The sequence below is a fragment of the Anastrepha obliqua genome, chromosome 5, assembly GCF_027943255.1.
Source record: "Anastrepha obliqua isolate idAnaObli1 chromosome 5, idAnaObli1_1.0, whole genome shotgun sequence".
Lineage (NCBI taxonomy): Eukaryota > Metazoa > Arthropoda > Insecta > Diptera > Tephritidae > Anastrepha > Anastrepha obliqua.
Window position 1 is genome coordinate 117,459,056 of NC_072896.1, and position 18,316 is coordinate 117,477,371.

Below are 18,316 nucleotides of genomic sequence, written 5' to 3' on the forward strand. Positions count from 1 at the left end.
AGTAGAAGCCGAAAAGGATATACGAGTTTTTGGAAAGTTCTAAAAACGCATTTTAATTTAAATTTCAATTGAGTTCGTTTTAAAACAAATAATTATAAATATTTAAATCGCAACATCTTTCCGTTAACGCAAAACGAACTGTTTTCGTCAGTTATTTTTGGTGCCTTAATTCTGTCATTTCGACTATCAGCTGTTCATCAGCCCAGGGAGTGGGAATGTTGCCAAGTATAGAAACGGGCTCCTGAGCATATTCTAACACAAAGTGAAAGAGTTTCGCATCTTGTTATAGGAAGTGATAGGCACTAATAAAGGTTATAAGGAGTCTTTTAAAAGTTACATCTAAATGCCAGTATAGAATAATTCGTAGACGGTACCTTTTCTATGCCAACTTTGACATTTGTATGACGTCGAATTCTATACGATGGAACAGGGCGTTAAAATTATTCAAACTTATTATGAAGGTGGTCGATCTTTCGACTGCTATCGTAATTTTTTTGGTGAAAATAAGCACCCGAATGAGTCGACAATTCAAAGGTTGGTGAAAAAATTTCAAGAAACTATCAGGTCAGTCCAAAAGTTCGTGCGTTTTTTACCCATAATTTCACTTTTGTGCAACTTTTGCATACAAAAAATTATTCACGGAATATAATAGAACTATTTATATTTTCTTTGATATTGTGCATTCAACAACTGAATTCCGAAGTCGTAACTGCGACGTGGAGGATGCCCCGCGCGCTGGTCGTCCTGAAGTCTTTAACTCCGACGCCTTGCTCGAACTCGTGGAAGCTAAGTCAAGTTTGACAGTCGATAGATAGCTCAGAGGTTAAATTCATCACATGGAATAGTTCACGGGCACCTGGTTCAGTTGGGAAAGGTTCCAAAGCTGGGAAAATGGGTTCCGCATATACTTTCCGTCGCCAACCTCCAGCTGAGAGTGAATGTGTGTTCTCAGCTGCTGCAACGGCTTGGAAATGAAAGTTTTTTGAACCGTATCGTTACTGGTGATGAAAAATGGGTCCTTTACAATAATCCTGTTCGCAAACGCCAATGGTTAGATAAAGATAAAACACCAGAACCCACCCTTAGAGATGGTCTTCACCCCAAGAAGATTCTCCTGTCTATTTGGTGGAATATGGCCGGTATTGTTTATTATGAACTTCTGGTACCAAACCAGACGATAACTGCTGATTACTATTCCCATCAGCTATCAAACCTGGTTGAGGCACTTAAAAAAACCGACCGTCTTTAGTGAATAGACGCAATGTTTTGTTTCACCACGACAACGCAAGGCCTCATACCGCAAGGCAAACATTAGGCAAGCTGAACGAGCTCGAATGGGAGCTAGTGCCGCATCCACCATACTCTCCGGATATTGCACCTTGTGATTATCACCTTTTCCATGGACTTCAATCCCATATGAGTAACAAAAACTATTCCTCAAAAGAAGCTATAAAAAGGGATATCGAAGCGTATTTTGGCTCCTAGGAGAAAAAATTTTTTGAGCAGGAAATTAAAAATTTGCCTAAACGTGGGGAAGACATTGTAAATAATGAAGGCAAATATATTATTGATTAATAAATACTTTAAACATCTTTTTTATTAATTTTAAAACCACCTTTAAAAAACGCACGAACTTATGGACTGACTTGATATTTTGCAGCGTCCATTACTCTCAGTCGTAATAGGCCAGCAGTTATCTATTTTGCCAGAAGGAAAGATTTTAAATAGTCAAAAATTGTTATGAAAGCAGCCGCTGCTTGTCTTCTGCTTAACTAGAAATGTTTACGTGCGATTGAAGCTAGAAAAAATCGTATTAAAACGGCTTTAGAAAATTACCTAAGCCACAGTCAGGCATTCATTTCAGTCAAAGCCTTTCATTGAATATATTTTTGCATTGCATTTTTCGCAAGACATTTCATTTAGCGACCACAAATCAGCCAACTAAGTGCGCAAATTCAACTTCCTCATCGATTGACAAATGGCTGGACTCCGATTGTGCGTGCAGTTGATTGCGCCACTCAGCAGCTGCCAGTATTCACACGTCATTTAAATTCGATTAGTAAAATTCAACTTGCTCTCCCGTCAAGCAATACCGCATTGATAGTCAACAAAAGCAACAACCACAGCGCAAACACATCGAAGGCTCGAAATGACAAACAAATGAATGCTTTTCGTTAAATGTTTCCCCAATAAAACATTGCAAATTTCAACGCCACTACAAAACGACAACAAGAACAACAACAACGTTGCGTCCAAACAATTAACAGACATAACAACAAAAAACAAAATTATTACCAATGTCTGCGCATAAATTCATCAAATGTGGCAATTATTTTGTTAACTGCTCATTCATTGTCCACTGAGAGGTGCACTGTGTTGCAGGCTCATTCACGTGGATGGCTCGCTGCTAGGCTGCAGGCCTCACAGCAATTTTGCACATTGCAAATATGCAGAGCTAAGACAGCAACAATGCGATATGCGCAAAATGCACAAAATGCATAATTGACGGTTGCACTGGCTGACGCACGCTGCCCGATGACCGGCTGTGTTGCGCGCAGTAGTCAAACGAGTCAGCTAGCCGGCAATCGCTTGCTTGCCACAGGTTGGTCAGTGAGGCCGCCGTTGAACAAGTTGCTATCGATATGATATCAATAATTATTGTAAGTGACCTCCTCACTGTCAGTCAGTCACTCTGGATTGCTCGAAGGTGTTGAGGCTGATAAAAAATTGTAATATAAAAATTTTTCGAATTCCTCTGTATATGTCGAGATCAAACAACTTCGATTAAAAGAAAAGAAAGTGAGGTTACTGAAAGGTTAGTTAGCAAAGTGCTAACTTGTGAGAGTGGGGTGTGGAGTGCAGAGTTTTAACGCACATTTGATAGTTAACGCTGCGTAGAGGGTATGCATACATTTTGTCAAAGGGAAGTGATTGTTAAAGTTCAACAAGAAAAGTTCTAATGTTGAATAAACTACCTAATATCTGTACGAAAGAAGTTGTGAAGCACTTTGGCTACCTTGGGACCAGTATTAATAACATAAATGACGTTCGCCTGAAAATCAAACGAAGAATAACTCTTGCCAACAGGTGTTACTTTGGGCTCAGTAGGCAACTGAGAAGTAGAGCTTTCTCTCTCGAATGACTCAACTGACACTCTACAAAACGTTCATCATTCCCGTCCTAATACATATATGGCGCAGAAGCATGGACGATCCCACGCGGTTGAATAGTGGATGAAAAAGTTTTGGGGAGCCTTAGAGAGAAAAATTCTACGTAAGATTTGCTATATAGGGACATGCACATAGTTAAGCATATAGAAATACAGCGACTGGCTTAGTATGAAAGAAAACGCTCCAGCAAGGCGAATTTACGACACGGTACCCCAAAAAGGAAGGCGTGGAAGTAGAAGAACACACCTTCGTTGGAAACACCAAGTGCTGCAGGACCTGTCTTCACTCGAGATTTACAACTAGCACCAACGAGCGCAGGACAGAAACAGCTGGTGCGTCATTCCGCCAAAAACGACACACGATTGTAGTGCCACATAAGTAAGTAATATCTGGACGTTTGAGAAAGATGGTTCCTTATAAATAGTAAAATTTGTGGTGTACACTTTTATGTTTTGCAAAGCGATCAGGCGTCGTCTTAAACTTTTATGCGTTGGCCGTAGCCGTTTGCTCAAAACTCGACCTATATTAGTACCATAACCATCCTATTCAACTGACAGGACCCCAACTGGCTGCTTCCTCATTCCAAAATACAAATCACTACTTCTCACTTACCAGTTTTTAATGGAAAAAAAATTGTGGCTGAACTAAAAGCGAACCCGAAAAATTAGTTTGAAAATTGTTTTACTTGTTGGATTAGACTAAGATTATTAAGTATTAAGGCTTAAGATGTTTTCTAATAACAAACGTGCATCGGATGGCAATAGCAAACCTCCGACTGGAGGTCTCTGCAGAACTTGTTTAAGGGGTTACTCAGAGGCCCGAAAATATGATGATTTTCGATAATTTTTTTTTTGCCAGTCAATTGTTTTATTTTACAAAAATAAAAAACATGGCATGAATACATCATATTTCGACTTGACTTAGTCAACAAAAAAAATTAATAATTGTAAAAGTTATCGCTGTTTGGGTGGAGTCCGTTGCTCGAGAAGTCCCTTGCGGTGATCATCACAAGTCCTTGAAGGTTCATCTAAAATCAATCAGACAAGAGAAATTAGTTTTATTAATAGATAATCTTGTGCCTGATCGAAGCTTTTTTTTTCAAAATACACAGTATGGCGGCCTCAGGAAATATTTTTCAGATTTTCGAGAAAAAAACCGACACTTAATTATTATTATTGGAAGGTCATGACGCACTGCGACCAGAGCTGATCTATTGTGAAAGGCCTATTTTTGTAACCTTAGAGTTTTAGGCTTAGGTTTGTTGTTCCAAAGATTGCATGGAGATACCACGATACCACTCTGCTTAGTGAGAGTAGCTTGTCAGACATTCCTTTGTTGGGACTTAGGAATAGTTTGGCTTGACGCTCACCGGCACAATTTAGCCAGTGTGCAGCAAATTTAACTTTCTTCCCATTTCCTAAGGAATTCATTAATGTGGCCTTTTGTGAGTCCACAGAAAGGCTCAGGTCCAGTAAGTTGCATATTTGCTCCTTGTTTTGCAAGGTCATCAGCCATTTCATTTCCCTCATGTCTTTCATGTCCCGGAATCCAGCTTAGTGTTACTATGTTGAGGTTTCATAATGTGTTGAGAAGGTTTAGGCAATCATTTACCAATTTAGAGGTGATAGTTGTTGATAGAAGGGCTTTTAGAGCCGCTTGGCTATCTGAAAGTATGTAGATGTGAGTACCTCTTATTTTCCTGCTAAAGCATTCTCTCACACATATTTCAATGGTATGTATTTCTGCCTGGAATATTATTGGGTAGAATCCCATCGGAATCGATTTTTTGAATTTAGGCCCATTGATTCCTGCCCCTATTCTACCATTTTCCAATTTGGATCCATCAGTAAGCCATAGCTGAGAGCCAGGTTTGAAAGTGATAGAATTAGTTCTCCAGTCTGTGCGTTCATTAATTATAACTTGGAAGTTCCTGAAGAGTATTGGTTTGGGTGATAGTATATCAATCCTATGAAGAATTGGACTATGTAGGAAGTCTTCTAAGATCTTTAAATGTCCTTTCATATCCACACTTTTAGTTCAAAAAATCGAAATTTTTGAAAAGAAATATCCTTCGATCAGACACGAGTTTTTTATGTTTTCCAAAAGCAGTATAAATTTTATTGAAATCTACCAAGCGGTTTTTAAGTTTGAGAAAAACGCCTTTAAAGTTTTGCTATCGATTTAGGAACGTCCAGCGACCTTTGTTAATTGTTGAATAACTCGAAAAGTACTTGTCGGATTCACTTCACATTTTCTCACAATATTAAGATATTATACTTTAAGAAAATGCAAAAAAAATTCAACTTTTTGAAAATTCTGACCACCCCTAACCCTTTAAGGAAATAAACTCAATTGCCAGAGAGGTCTGTAAAATCTAATTGAACTAATTCTTGCTGAGAAAAGTAGTACGACACTGAAGAAATAACGGCTCCTCCCGAAATACAGCAAAAGACCATCAATCAGAATTGCAAATAGCTGAATCCATAAATATCAATGAAAAATAAATTTAAAAAGTGTAAACTTTGCTTAAATTTGTTAGCAAAATTTTTCAACAACCACATATGAATTCAACCTTCATTTATGCATACACACACACATACATACGCCAACATTTAAGTATTACAATACGTTGCAACCGATGTTTGTTTCTTTTTTGGAATTATAGGTAATTTTTGGCATTCTTTGCATAATTTCGAAAAGGCATAACTTCTTCCGAGGCAAAAGCTGTTCTGCCTACATTCTCCGCTAACGCATAGCCATCTAATATTTGCGCAAGTAAAAGTGTCCCGTAACAGCATAACCAAACCCAACTTCAGCATAGTCTCTACGATATGCTGTTTAGTATCGTACATATATACTAATGAAAGCCTGTATGTGTGCATGTGTGTATAGGTGTGTGCTTCTGAGCGCATAGATGTCTCTGTTATTTTTGGTATGCGAAAACCGCAAAATGTTTAATGTTTTTCCTTCGCTTTGAAGACGATGATGTTGATGGTAACGAGGGTCATCATATGTTCGGTGATATGGCCACGCAGCCTTGCTGATGACATCTGTTACCGCTCGTTGTCCTTGTAAGTTGGCTCCAAGCAATCTAATATACGAATACAGACATGTTGCTTTTTTTTGTTTTTTTGTTTTCTGTATTTTACGAGTATTACAAACCATCAAAGTTGGAATTTTCTGAGCAGAGCAAATCACGTAAGTATTACATTCTATTGCGGGCTGACGAGGCGGAATTTTAACGGTTCAAATTTCAAATATTTTGAAATAGTTCGAGCGCAACTTTCAAATCAGTGTTTTGGAAGCAAGTTTCAGTGGTTTTGCTGTTTAAATTTCTTATTAAATGAAATGAGCAGAATTTAGTTGTGGGTTTGGTTAGCGTACCAAATCGATGAAAGTCGAAAAACGAAAAACGAATTCAAAAACCCTGAATATGAACATGAAAAGGGGTTGAAATAAAAATTTCAAAGAGAAAAATATAGAATTTCGAATGTTAACATTTGAAAAATGTCAACACCTAATAATAATAATAATCATTTGGTATCTGCAGTGCGCTCAGTAGCCGAAACTTCCACCTAAAGGATCTTTTGCGTCCTAGTGCATGCTTTAGAAGTAGTTAATGCTAGTCCTATTTACCGGCACTACTACCATTAAATGTATTGTATCAGGTTCCATTTAATCTAGACTTCCCTGCCTCAGTCTGGGAATTGGTTGAAAGCCAAATTCTTTCAGTAAAGTTTCCGTCTTGCGAACACATTTTAAAATATCTACAACAGGTGCATTCTTCATTTCATTCGGATCCATTTGATATCGATGAAAGATGTGCAGTCTTTTCTTTGCCAAGGCAATACAGTTACGCAAGATATGCTCTGTGTTTTCATCATCCTCCAGACAGAATCAAAACCTGTCTCATTTCTAATGTGAATTTCTGAGAAATGGTCATTTAAGGCGACAGATACCTGTAAACGGCCATATTTTCCCTGACTTTTATTAAAATTATTTAAAATGAACAAGTCAACACATTTTTTTTCAAAATTGGCATACAGTTTATTTCCCTTTTCCCTCCTCAACTACATCAACAGCACTGGATGGCTGTAGACGGGTTTTTCTCTTCTCTAAATATTTTTACAGGTAGTGGTCCACATTATGGTATCAAAACGGCACGTAAGTGCTACTTGAAGTGTACCTAGGGTACTCTTGCCATCTTCCCTACCTACGTACCTTGAAATATTTTCTATTAACTTTATATCTTTGCTACTCATTTTCATAAAGAATTCGAATATTTTCTTAATCTTAGGTGTTGATGTTTCTTGACTTTCTCTTGTTCAATAAATATAAAATAAAGATTTTCGACGTTTTTACACTTTTGCGGACTTCGCCTTTTTATCAGAAAACATTGCCGGCTTTAAAATCTTAAATCTTAAAATATTTGAAATTCTGGATATTTTATAATATTTGGCTTATCACGCGAATCTTTTCAGTGGCATTTTGGTTTAAAATATCGTGACAAACACAGTTTATTGGATAGAAAAAATTTGATTTACAAGAACCACCACCTTATTGGGCGAATTCAGCAAGCTGGGCATTTTAAAAATGTACCATCCATTGTTTGAATAGGAAAAGTTTAAATGAATATAATTTTATAGTCAATTCACGCGGGTGTCGTAATTATATTTGTTGAACGTTAGTGATAGGCCGTGATGCTGCGGATTAGGTTTTTCGAGGTTTTGGAAATGATTATGGCTCTATTCAAGGTGTTCCAAAATTTAGAAATAGTATAGAACTATTTGTTTTTTTTTTCGAAACTGGGATCAAAGGTTATTTACAAACACTATACTGGCTATTTTTTTTTTTACTTATTACAATAATTTTTAATTTAATAAAATTTTCGTTTTTTGTTATAGACCTTAAATTCTTTTCTATTCCATTGAGCATATTGAAGCAAATATTACATATTTTTTATGGTTTTTGAGCGCTATTAACAAAAGACCATGTAAGCCTGATATCAAAAGGGAAGTTAAGCAAACCGCACTAATTTCGGGTGCACTACCACAGAGGCCTTCTATTCATTGATTGTCATGGGCTATAGGAATAAATTTTCACTTCCCTTCAAGGTGGCGCAAAATAAATCAAGTTTTGCTAGATAAAAAACAAAACAATAAAAAATTTTTGTTTTTCTTTAACTCCTATTGGAGTTCAGGGCGTCAACTACGTTTCTTCGTCAACGTACACGGATTCGAGCCATAAATCCCAGTTCGTTCTACGTAAGACCAAGGAGGTCATTTCAGCTTCTGCTGAGCGTCTCTTGGTGGTACGTGACCTACCAAGTTTATGGTCCCATCTAGCTCCGGCTTAAGGCATTATGACCTGCTGATCGGAGACTATGCATTCTAATGTGTACAAGAGTTTACCTCTCTGGGTATCAAAACTTTTGGGTAACAAATGTTAGAGTTTTAGCAGCAAAGAAGTCTTACTATTCTAATTTGAAGCTGCTTAAGTCTGCTGCTTATTATCTCGCGACCAAAAGTTAAGGATAGACAAAACCTTGATCCACCACCTGCTTACCTATGATTGCGAACTATGGACCGTATGGGCAAGGTAACCGATTCCAAGTGCATATACTGCGAAGCACCGAGCGATGACGCTGAACACACGTTTTTTAGTTGTAACAGATGACTCGCGGAAAGAAATTCTCTGAGGGAGCAAATTGGCGACATCGCACCGAGCAACATAATCAGCAAAATGCTCGAACGTGGGGACAACAACAAGACGAGCCTATAGCATGAAAGCTGGCTACAAATATGGTGAACCCAGACGTGGGTGAATAGAATTGGTCCTTTATGGATGCCGTTCTGGGCCCTCCCGAAGTAATATAGAAAACAGTTCCGGGAAGGGTGACTGCCCAGAAGGAGACGAGGGATCGCTTTACTGGCCCCACCACACGACGCAATAGACGACGGTCCCCCACCAAACAAAAAAACAAAACTATGTACGGTAAAAACTATTGGCATTAATCAGCTAATGGTATTTGAAAGAAAAATATTACGAAAAATATATGATCCTGTAAGACTGCAAGACGGTACCTATCGATTTAGATATAACCATGAGCTGGAACTATTATCAAAAAACTAAACTGTGATACTGTGATAAGATAAGAAAGGCAGTTGAATTACGCCCTGTTGGAGGCCGAAGAAAACGACGCCCCAGAATGAGATGGCTCGAAGACGTGGAAGTTGACCTTCAAAAGCTAAATGTGCAGCGGTGGAAGGAGGTACCCTTACATAGAGACAGATGATGTAAAGTTGTGAATGAGGCAATGGTTCACAAGGCACTATGATGCTAAGAAGAAGAAGAAGATATCGTATCCACTGCCACTTCCTTTTTTGAATTTCAGTCGTCACGTCGAGCTGGTTGCCTTGTTTTAAAAGGTTCGAGTTGGGTATTATACAGGGGCAAAACGTTTGACAAATACGCCGCAGACAGTGATTAACAAAGGTTTACAGGTGTCTCGTAATTATCGCGGTTACTTTCCGGGTGGTGCCACAGCGCTTTCATTTTTCTAAGGTTGAACTTGAGACCGGTACCGTGAAGATTTCCCTGCATGGCTTGAGTAAGCAATTGCAAAGTTTGCAAGCTCTGTCTAGTTCACAAGTGTCAAAGTTGACCGATGTACAACGCCATATGCAAAAATTATAAATCGTCCAATATATATATATATTTCTATATATAATTGGCGCGTACACCCTTTTTGGACACTCGGGCGACCGCTATTAGAAAAATGTTTTTCTTTTTCTCTTAATTTTGGTGTTTCACCGAGATTCGAACCTGCGTTCTCTCTGTGAATTCCGATTGGTAGTCACGCACCAACCCATTCGGCTTCGGCGGCCGCCTCGTCGAATAGAGTGATTAATTTTACGTCACCTGGTGACAGGTGTGTTTTTATTTTTTTTTAGGCAAGCGTCGAGCAAATGTCCATAAGAACGAAATACCCTCTCAATAGACTGTAAATGGCGACTTCGGAGTAGCGAGAAACATTAATCCCTCAAACTGGCTCTTAACAGGCTGAGCACCGGAAAAAGTAACACAAGATGGGAAATTTCGGGCACCGTTTTGATCGGGTAACCTCGGGCACTCAAGCCTATATTTAAAGCTAATACATCGTTTCTCGCAGAAGACTCCTCCCACTAACATTTCCATTCAACTGTTTCAATCTGTTTTATTTCGATTTTGTTGTGAGGGAAAGAGAGTAGAGAAGAACCCAATGTAGGCGTGCCTTGGGCAGCCTCGACAGAAATGAAACTTTTGGAATAATTTTATCAAAGCAGCACATTTTCTGGAACAATTATCAGATGAAAAATTACTTAAATAGTAATCTAAATTCTATGTATACTATTTATATTGTGTTCTACTTCTACTTGGTTTATTGCCGAATTCTTTTACTCAAAGCAAAATGAAGCACAAAGAAATCGCAATAATTCAGAAACAGCTCATTTTATTCGCTTGTCTCTCTTTCGGCAACCACGAAGTAACCAAATGTTTGTTGAAAAAATAACCGAAATTAGCTAATACCATCTGGTAGTCAACCCGATAGATGTCTGCCCCATACAGCGAGCAAAAAAAAAAACAAGACAATAAAATTCACACCAAGTAACGACCAGGCTGGACTAGCGTCATCAAATGTGAAACGCTTAATTGCTGAAACCCGCTACGCCCTAAACTTCACTCAGACTAAATGAAAGTTGTGTGCAATTACTCTTCTTGCGTAGCAAAGCCAAGGAGAGCAGACAATGGAAATCACGCCAAGGGAAATGGCATGCGAGGAATTTCTTTGTTGAATAGAAATTTTGTGTGTGTAATTAAACGCAAAGAAAATCAGAGTGATGACTACGCAGTGCTCAAATGACCAAACTCTAACTAAACCGACAGCTTTAGTACTTTTTCTTTTTAATATCTGCCTGCGCGCTGTCGCTTAGCGATGGCAACTGTTGAGCTAATTTCAAGAAGGTGGCGAAATTTTGCTACGCTACCCAGGGCAATTCTATGCTCAGTTCCTTGTTGGGGTGAGAAAACGCCAAGAAAATATGGCATGTTCGTCTGCCTGTTTTTTGTTTGGAGTCAAAGTTCGCATTCATGAGTTAATTTGAATGCAAATGAAGAGCTAAACTCAGGACTTTTGCTAATGTTTCAATTAAGTGTAGAATTTAATTTTGCTTTTCTGCTTTCTGTGTTTCTATCGAACTTCTGTGTGTCTATTGCATACTTCTCTTGCGTCCTTCCTTTGTTTGGCGCCACTGAATTTGCCCTTTTGCCGCTTATTATCCTAGTAATTTGGCGAGTTCATTAAATCGAAAGCAGCGGCGCAAGCAGCTCTCATTAAGTCATTATCTGAGTACTTATTCGATTCGCTTTTATTGCGTTTCAAATTCAGTTGTTGCTTTTGAAAGTTTTCGCTTTTCCTTAATAATTCTTACGCATTCCAAACGCCACCATCTCCACCCAGCAATTACTTGTAATTTCGAGTAATTTCAATCAGTTGACTGGCGACGAGCAGAACCCATTGCAGACCGGAGTCTAATGAGCAGTGCATTCGATTTAATTCAATTTGTATTTATTAAAAGGTAAAAACTACTCAATAGAACGCTGCTGAAGATAAGCTTATGCCTGGCCATCACTCTCTCCTCTTCGCTTCTTTCTTTTGTCTTTGAATGCTGTTCTCTGTGTATGCACTGCCATTATTAAAATCCAACCCATCTAGAGAATAATCGCAGCCATCCCATTTTCAGCAGTTGATCATCTCAAAAAGCTTCCATTTTGAATAAGTCCCTTAAGGGCATGTATGGCAATCGCAACAACAACAACAGCAACAACTATACACAATAATAGATGGCCAGTTTTGTATAATCTACATATTTACTCGTATGGCTTTTAGTTGCCTCGAAGTTGAAGTGGTAGCAGCAGTTGCTTTGGTTTTCTAACTCCACCCATTTGGCTGCTGCGCTTCATCGACTGGAGGCAACTCGATGGCCAACTGCATGCTCATAAGCATACATTACACATGCCTACCCACACTCATACATGTGTAACATACATAAGAGTGCATAGTTGGTTTCCACAATCGTTCATCACTCATCGTCCATTCATGCATATCGGGAATACAAAAGTATACCAAATTAGCTGCAGAAATTCATGTTGGGAATGGAAGCGGGAGCGTAAACTAAACTGAAACTTGAAGGAAACCAAAGTGGTAACTAGTCATGGAAGTGGTAAGAGGACGAATAAAAAACAATGCATAATTTAGTCTTTGCGAAGTGGCTTGAAGCAACCAACTCATCTGAATTATTTGGACTTGAGGACTTTACTAGAATTTTGAAGTATTTTATTGTCTCTCAAAATAAATCAGTTAAATATCAACGAAATTTGTTTCTAAAAAGACGGCGTAACTTGCCATTCAGCGCGTTTAACAATCGATTTATTGCAATATTCAAGCCACCTTTGACGCCATTCGGCAAGATTTATTGGAAAAAGTAATCGAAAATTCGACTGATCGAATGCACCAACTCATAGCCATGACGAAAATATGCCAGATATTATATTACAAAATAGATGCCGTAAAATGATCTTCTTCTTCTTCTTCTTCTTCTTCTTCTTCTTAATTGACGCGATAGCCGCTTAAACAATTTTGGCCGAGTTTAACAAAGCGCAGTAGTCGCACTACCAGATTATAATAAAAAACACATTCCAAAAATATTTAGAACTGCTCTTTATTATAATTTTAAGTTCTCATGCTCTTAAACAACACCAGCGCCTGACAAAAGTTGATTTGAGTCTGCGCTGGCCTATGAAATTTTTTCTTTACACTTTTTGTCAGATTCACACCAATGGACATCTCGCGCAGGGCTAGGGATAAACGCCGGAAAAACGGGCATGGTACTTTTTACCAGGAAGGACAAGGTCCCGACGTGGAACTTCCCGAAGCTAGGCAACAACGAAATACTTCTCAAAGATCATGCAAGGTACTTCGGAGTAATACAGGACAGCAAATTGCTGTGGAAGCACAATGTTGAGGAAAGGGTGAAAAAGGCCAGTAATGCGTTGAACGCATGTAAAAGAATGCTGGGCGTTGCTTGGGGTCTATCACCCTGATGCTTGGTGCTACACGGCAGTAGTTAGACCGATATTGCTGTATGGGGTCTTAGTATGGGGGACTGCGACAAGAAAACTGGCCTACCTAATGCCACTGGAAAGGATTCAACGATTCGCTGCTCTGCGCGTTGAAAACCACTCCAACGGCGGCGCTGGAAATGATACTCAGCATGCCACCTATTGACCTTATGGCGGAAAACCTGGCAGCGAAATCCGCGAGGAAGTTGGTTGCTGCTGGAGTCCTCACCTGCAGAACCTTCGAACTCAGCTCAATAGGAAAGTGGAGCTCAGATTGCACAGACTACATGACTCCGTACTTTACCTGTAATTGGGAGAGAAGGTTTAGCACTACAATTGAAGAGTAAGGATGGCACAAAGGCATGAAGCCTGGCCATAGAACTTTTCATATCTATACAGGCGGCTCTAAAACTTTAGACGGAGTGGGAGCGGGCATTTACTGCTCAAAACTAGGGATAAGGCAGCATATCTAGCTGCCAGACCACAGCAGTATTTTCCAAGCGGAAGTTTTTGCTGTGGGGAAGGCCGCGGAGCTAGCCTACACAAGAGCAAGAAAGAACTCAACAATTACTATATACGTGGACAGTTAAGCAGCAATAAAAGCAATAAGCTCATATTGTATTAAGTCCAAAAATGTTCGCTGGAGCAGGGAGGCCATAGAAAGGCTAGTCGCAAACAGTAGGCTGCATATCTACTGGGTACCTAGTCACAAAGGCATTATGGGGAACGAAATAGTAGATGGGATAGCAAAAAGTGCTGTTAGACTACCATTTGAACAAGACAACGACATACCAAAACCGCTAACTACAAAATACAATGAAATGGACGACCACATGAAAAGGCGAGTGGAAGCTACATAGGTGGACTAATCTGACCACATGCAAAACAACAAAAGTCATGTGTCGAACTAACGACAAAAAACTGACTCTACTCGTACTCACGCTCTCGCGAAAGGACTGCAGAACTATCATTGGTATGCTAACAGGGCATAATTTATTGGCTGCACATGTGTACAAGACAGGGATTGCTAACTAGGACCTTCTGTGCGTTTGTCCGGCATTTTAAAAACGCGACTAAAATGCCTGGGAGCCCCAGTTCTACTTAGATTCGCCAAAAGCAAATTACATACTAAAGCACAGAGGTCTTAGTGAGTTTTTGCGAATATATTAACCTCAAATTTTTCTCCCCATATTTTTAAACCACCCTGATTTTTTGATGAATTCTGTTTAGACTTCAAACGAGTCTGTGCCTGAGCTACCCAGTCCCTCTGTGAAATGAGGAGCATTCGCACCGGAAGTGCTGAACGTACTTCACCTCTTTATCATCTCGCTAGCTTGCACAAAAACATTTATGCGAGGCTTTAGCTTTGGTTATCACATTGCGAAAAGTCGACTGCCCTGAAAGTATGTCTGCGAGAAGCTGTATGGTAAAGTTCTAAAGTAAATGCGATACCCTTTGGGTGTATAGATTAGTCCCACAGCTGTTAAAAGCCGTTCATAGCCTCAATTTGTGAAAGTAGAAATCCTGCGAGATTCTGCAACTAAACAAAAAGCCCCAAGTCATGTCCTCCGAAGACAGAGCTCGCCTTATTTGCGAGGTAATATAAAAGATCTAGGACTCAAATTCCTTCAATAGCGGGTGCTCTTTTGGTGCTCTTTGACCGGGTGAAGTACCTACGGCTCATCCTTGACAGAGAGCTAAAGCGGAAGCGCAACATGGAAGAGTGAATCAGGAATTAAAGAGTCACCTTGTATGATTGCTACATACACTCAAGTGCTTGATCAATGTGCACCCTCGCTAGGCTCGAGCGGTATTTTTTCCATTCATATTCTCTCAAGTGAGGAGTGGGAGGGAGAAATTTGCAGGCAGGATATAAAATACATATAGCTATGAGAGTATTCTGCGACGAGGTCCCCATCAAGCTTAAACTTAGGCTAGTAGACCACTCCAGTGTTTTCCAAGCGGAGGTAGCCGGTGAAGCAGTGAATTGGTTGCTTACCTCTGCAATTACTATAATGAAGGGTAAATATCTACTCTGTCAGCTAGGGCTCTGGGCTTGCTATTTGTGCGTTCAAAATTAGTTTGTGACTTCTCTCTCGACTGTATGCGCATACTTCTATATTAGACTTCTTTGGATCCCCGGTCACAGTGGCATAGCGGGAAACTGCCGGGCTGATGAGGTGACTAGTCGGGGCACCCTCGAGATAAATAGTTTCATTATAAAATGAGAGAATTGGGGTTCCCTTGAGATCCTGTGGCCTGCTACTGGAAAGATGACCGTTGCGTCTACTTGTTGTTGTTGTTGTTGAGGTGGTTGAACATTTCCACTGAAATACTCCTAATTAGTGACCAGCACCATTTTACTACCACTGTCTCGTGTAATGATGTCTTTTTTTTTTTTTTTTTGTTTCCAAGTCAGATCCATTTAGTGAGGTCCAAGTATAACAGCAAATCCTTTAACTCGATGTCTGAAATCTCCTTAATTTGCTGTAGAAAATACTTACCGAAGGAGCGGCGTCGTACCCTGGCTAGCCCCGGACATTCACATAAATAGTGGAAAAGACTTTCCTTTGCCCCTTCCGCTTGACAGCTTCTGCAGATAGGATTGAAGGGTAGATTGAGTCTAGCTGCATGATCCCCTACTTTCTAATGACCTGTAAGGGTTGCAGTCATGCGTGAAATGTTTGGCCGAGAACATCCTAGCAGGTCATTCATCCTTAGTGAGCACTTGATTAGTGCGCAGACATGTAAAGTCACGATATATTTTTGGCCACGGGTAGATCGCGGGCGCTCACGGCAACTTCTAAGGCTAACAAAGCTACAGCTTTCAAACTTGGCGTTTGTCCTTTCCAGGCATTGAGGTCTAAGTGAGCTGCTTTTACAGATCAGCCAGCTCTACCTAACCTTACAGGGCATTGTCCGTTAGCTATCCAACCTAAGTCTCGTCTCAGACCTTCTCATCGTATACTTACCCGTGTCCTAATTTCCTGGATTCCCACCATTTCCCGTGTTCCAATATAAATTTAAGCTATGCTTTCGAAAATACTTTAGGAATCTTCGACATTCTTGAACACTTTAGTATGCCAATGATGGGATCATTTACGGTACACTCTAATGTTGGTAATAGCAAACGTCGACTTTATTATTATTATTAATTTTTTAAGAAAAATTTTAAAATTTTGGGCATTCATCGTTTTTAAAGTAATAACACGAAATGAGGTATAGCTGAGCATAATATTAGTTAGCCAAAAAATAACTGAAAATAATGAAGAGTTGATGTTTTCGAAAAAAACATTTTTTTCAATAATTTTGCCAAATTTTCTTAAGCTCCTTTTCAGAGGGTAACAATTTAGCATTTATACGGCATTTAGTGGCACTTAAGCGTAGCCAATTTTGCACGCAGATTTATGCGAAATCGGCGATTTTTATATGTGTATACATTTGAGCAGCACAGAGGTAGGCTTAAGGAGAAGAGCAGAGCGATGGTGCAACACTGCCGCTGTTGGCTAATAGTCAATGCGAGCGAACTGCTTTACCTAAGCGGCGATTGCGTGCAGACTGGTAAATCGAGAGCGATTTTTTTCGGCTGTTCTTATATGTACATACACACGTACACACATTCTTGTACATGCATATGTGCGTGTGATAAATAAATGCATTTCTAATCAATGCAGCCCTAGGCTAAACAGCCGCCGCCGACGCCGCCGACGATGTTCATCATGAACATCTGAAAACATCTGCAAATTGCAGACGTTTTTAAAACCGACCAACAAAATATGCATGTAACAATAAATAATAACAAAGTAAAATAGGAAAAAAAAACAATAAAAAAACATCTGAAAAGATTGACCGCCGATTGACCGACAGTTTACACGGTTTTATCGTGTCCCAACCACATTAATTGCGAGGCAGCCTTTGTGCTCGCAGTTGAAATGCATAGCCGAGTTCAAGAAACGCTCTCTAAGCGCTCATTCGCTCAACGTATTGCAAAAGCGTTTAAACACTATGAAGGAGCAAATTAATAACACTAAAATAACGAGTAAAAAAAGAAATAAATTTTAAGGCAAAAAATCTACTACAAATGACAAAAGTGCACACGCTTTGTTGACGCATCTCATGCGAGAGCTGTCAAACAGGCACACAATGTTGCAATTGCAGCGCGGCCGGCTTTGTCTTTTGTGTGGTTTTGTGTGCTAACCAATCGGTAGCTGAAAAATCAAAGTGTTGCGGTTTGTTGCATTGCCGCCTGTTATGCTAAGGCTTCCTTCGGATCTTCTGCTGCACAAAGGAACAGTGTGCAGTGTGGCAGTTCGGTTGATTGGTGGTGGTCCTGTCTACGTCGACTCAATACAAATTCACGCCTTTGCATTTAAATCATTTTTAACGGTCAATAAACGATTTTTCTGCAGAAGTTCGCAAAATGTTGCGTTTCCCCACCGTAAACCGCACCACTGTTGTTGCACGCGCATACAAGGTGCTAAGTTTTAGCGACAAAAACAACAACGAGACGAACAAAAGTAGTGTAGTTTGGGAATCATCAAAGCGGCACCGCGGTAGTTAAAATTAATTTTAGTTTTGTAAAACGCCAATGAAGAATCATCTCACTTATGACAAAGCTCACGAAATGACTTCTACACAAAGTTGTGCTGAAAACAAATAAATTCTTGTAGTTTTTGTCGGGAATGAAAATATAGGCAGTACGTTTTTAAGAACTGGAGAATTTTAAGTATTTACGGGTACTACTAAATAATGACAATAGTGTTAAGGACTGTATCCAAGATCCAATACATCTTCTCCTGGAATGCAGGACCCTATAGCGCAGAGAAGGTGAAGACAACTTAGCCACTTGCAGCCAGAAGAAAAGGACATACGCTCAATCCAACCCAGCTCTATCCCGAGTTTAATAAGGGAACTGGGTCTGGATGAGGTACTGTGATGAGTAGAAATCACAAAAGGCCATGAGGTCAAAGTGCGAACCTCATAAA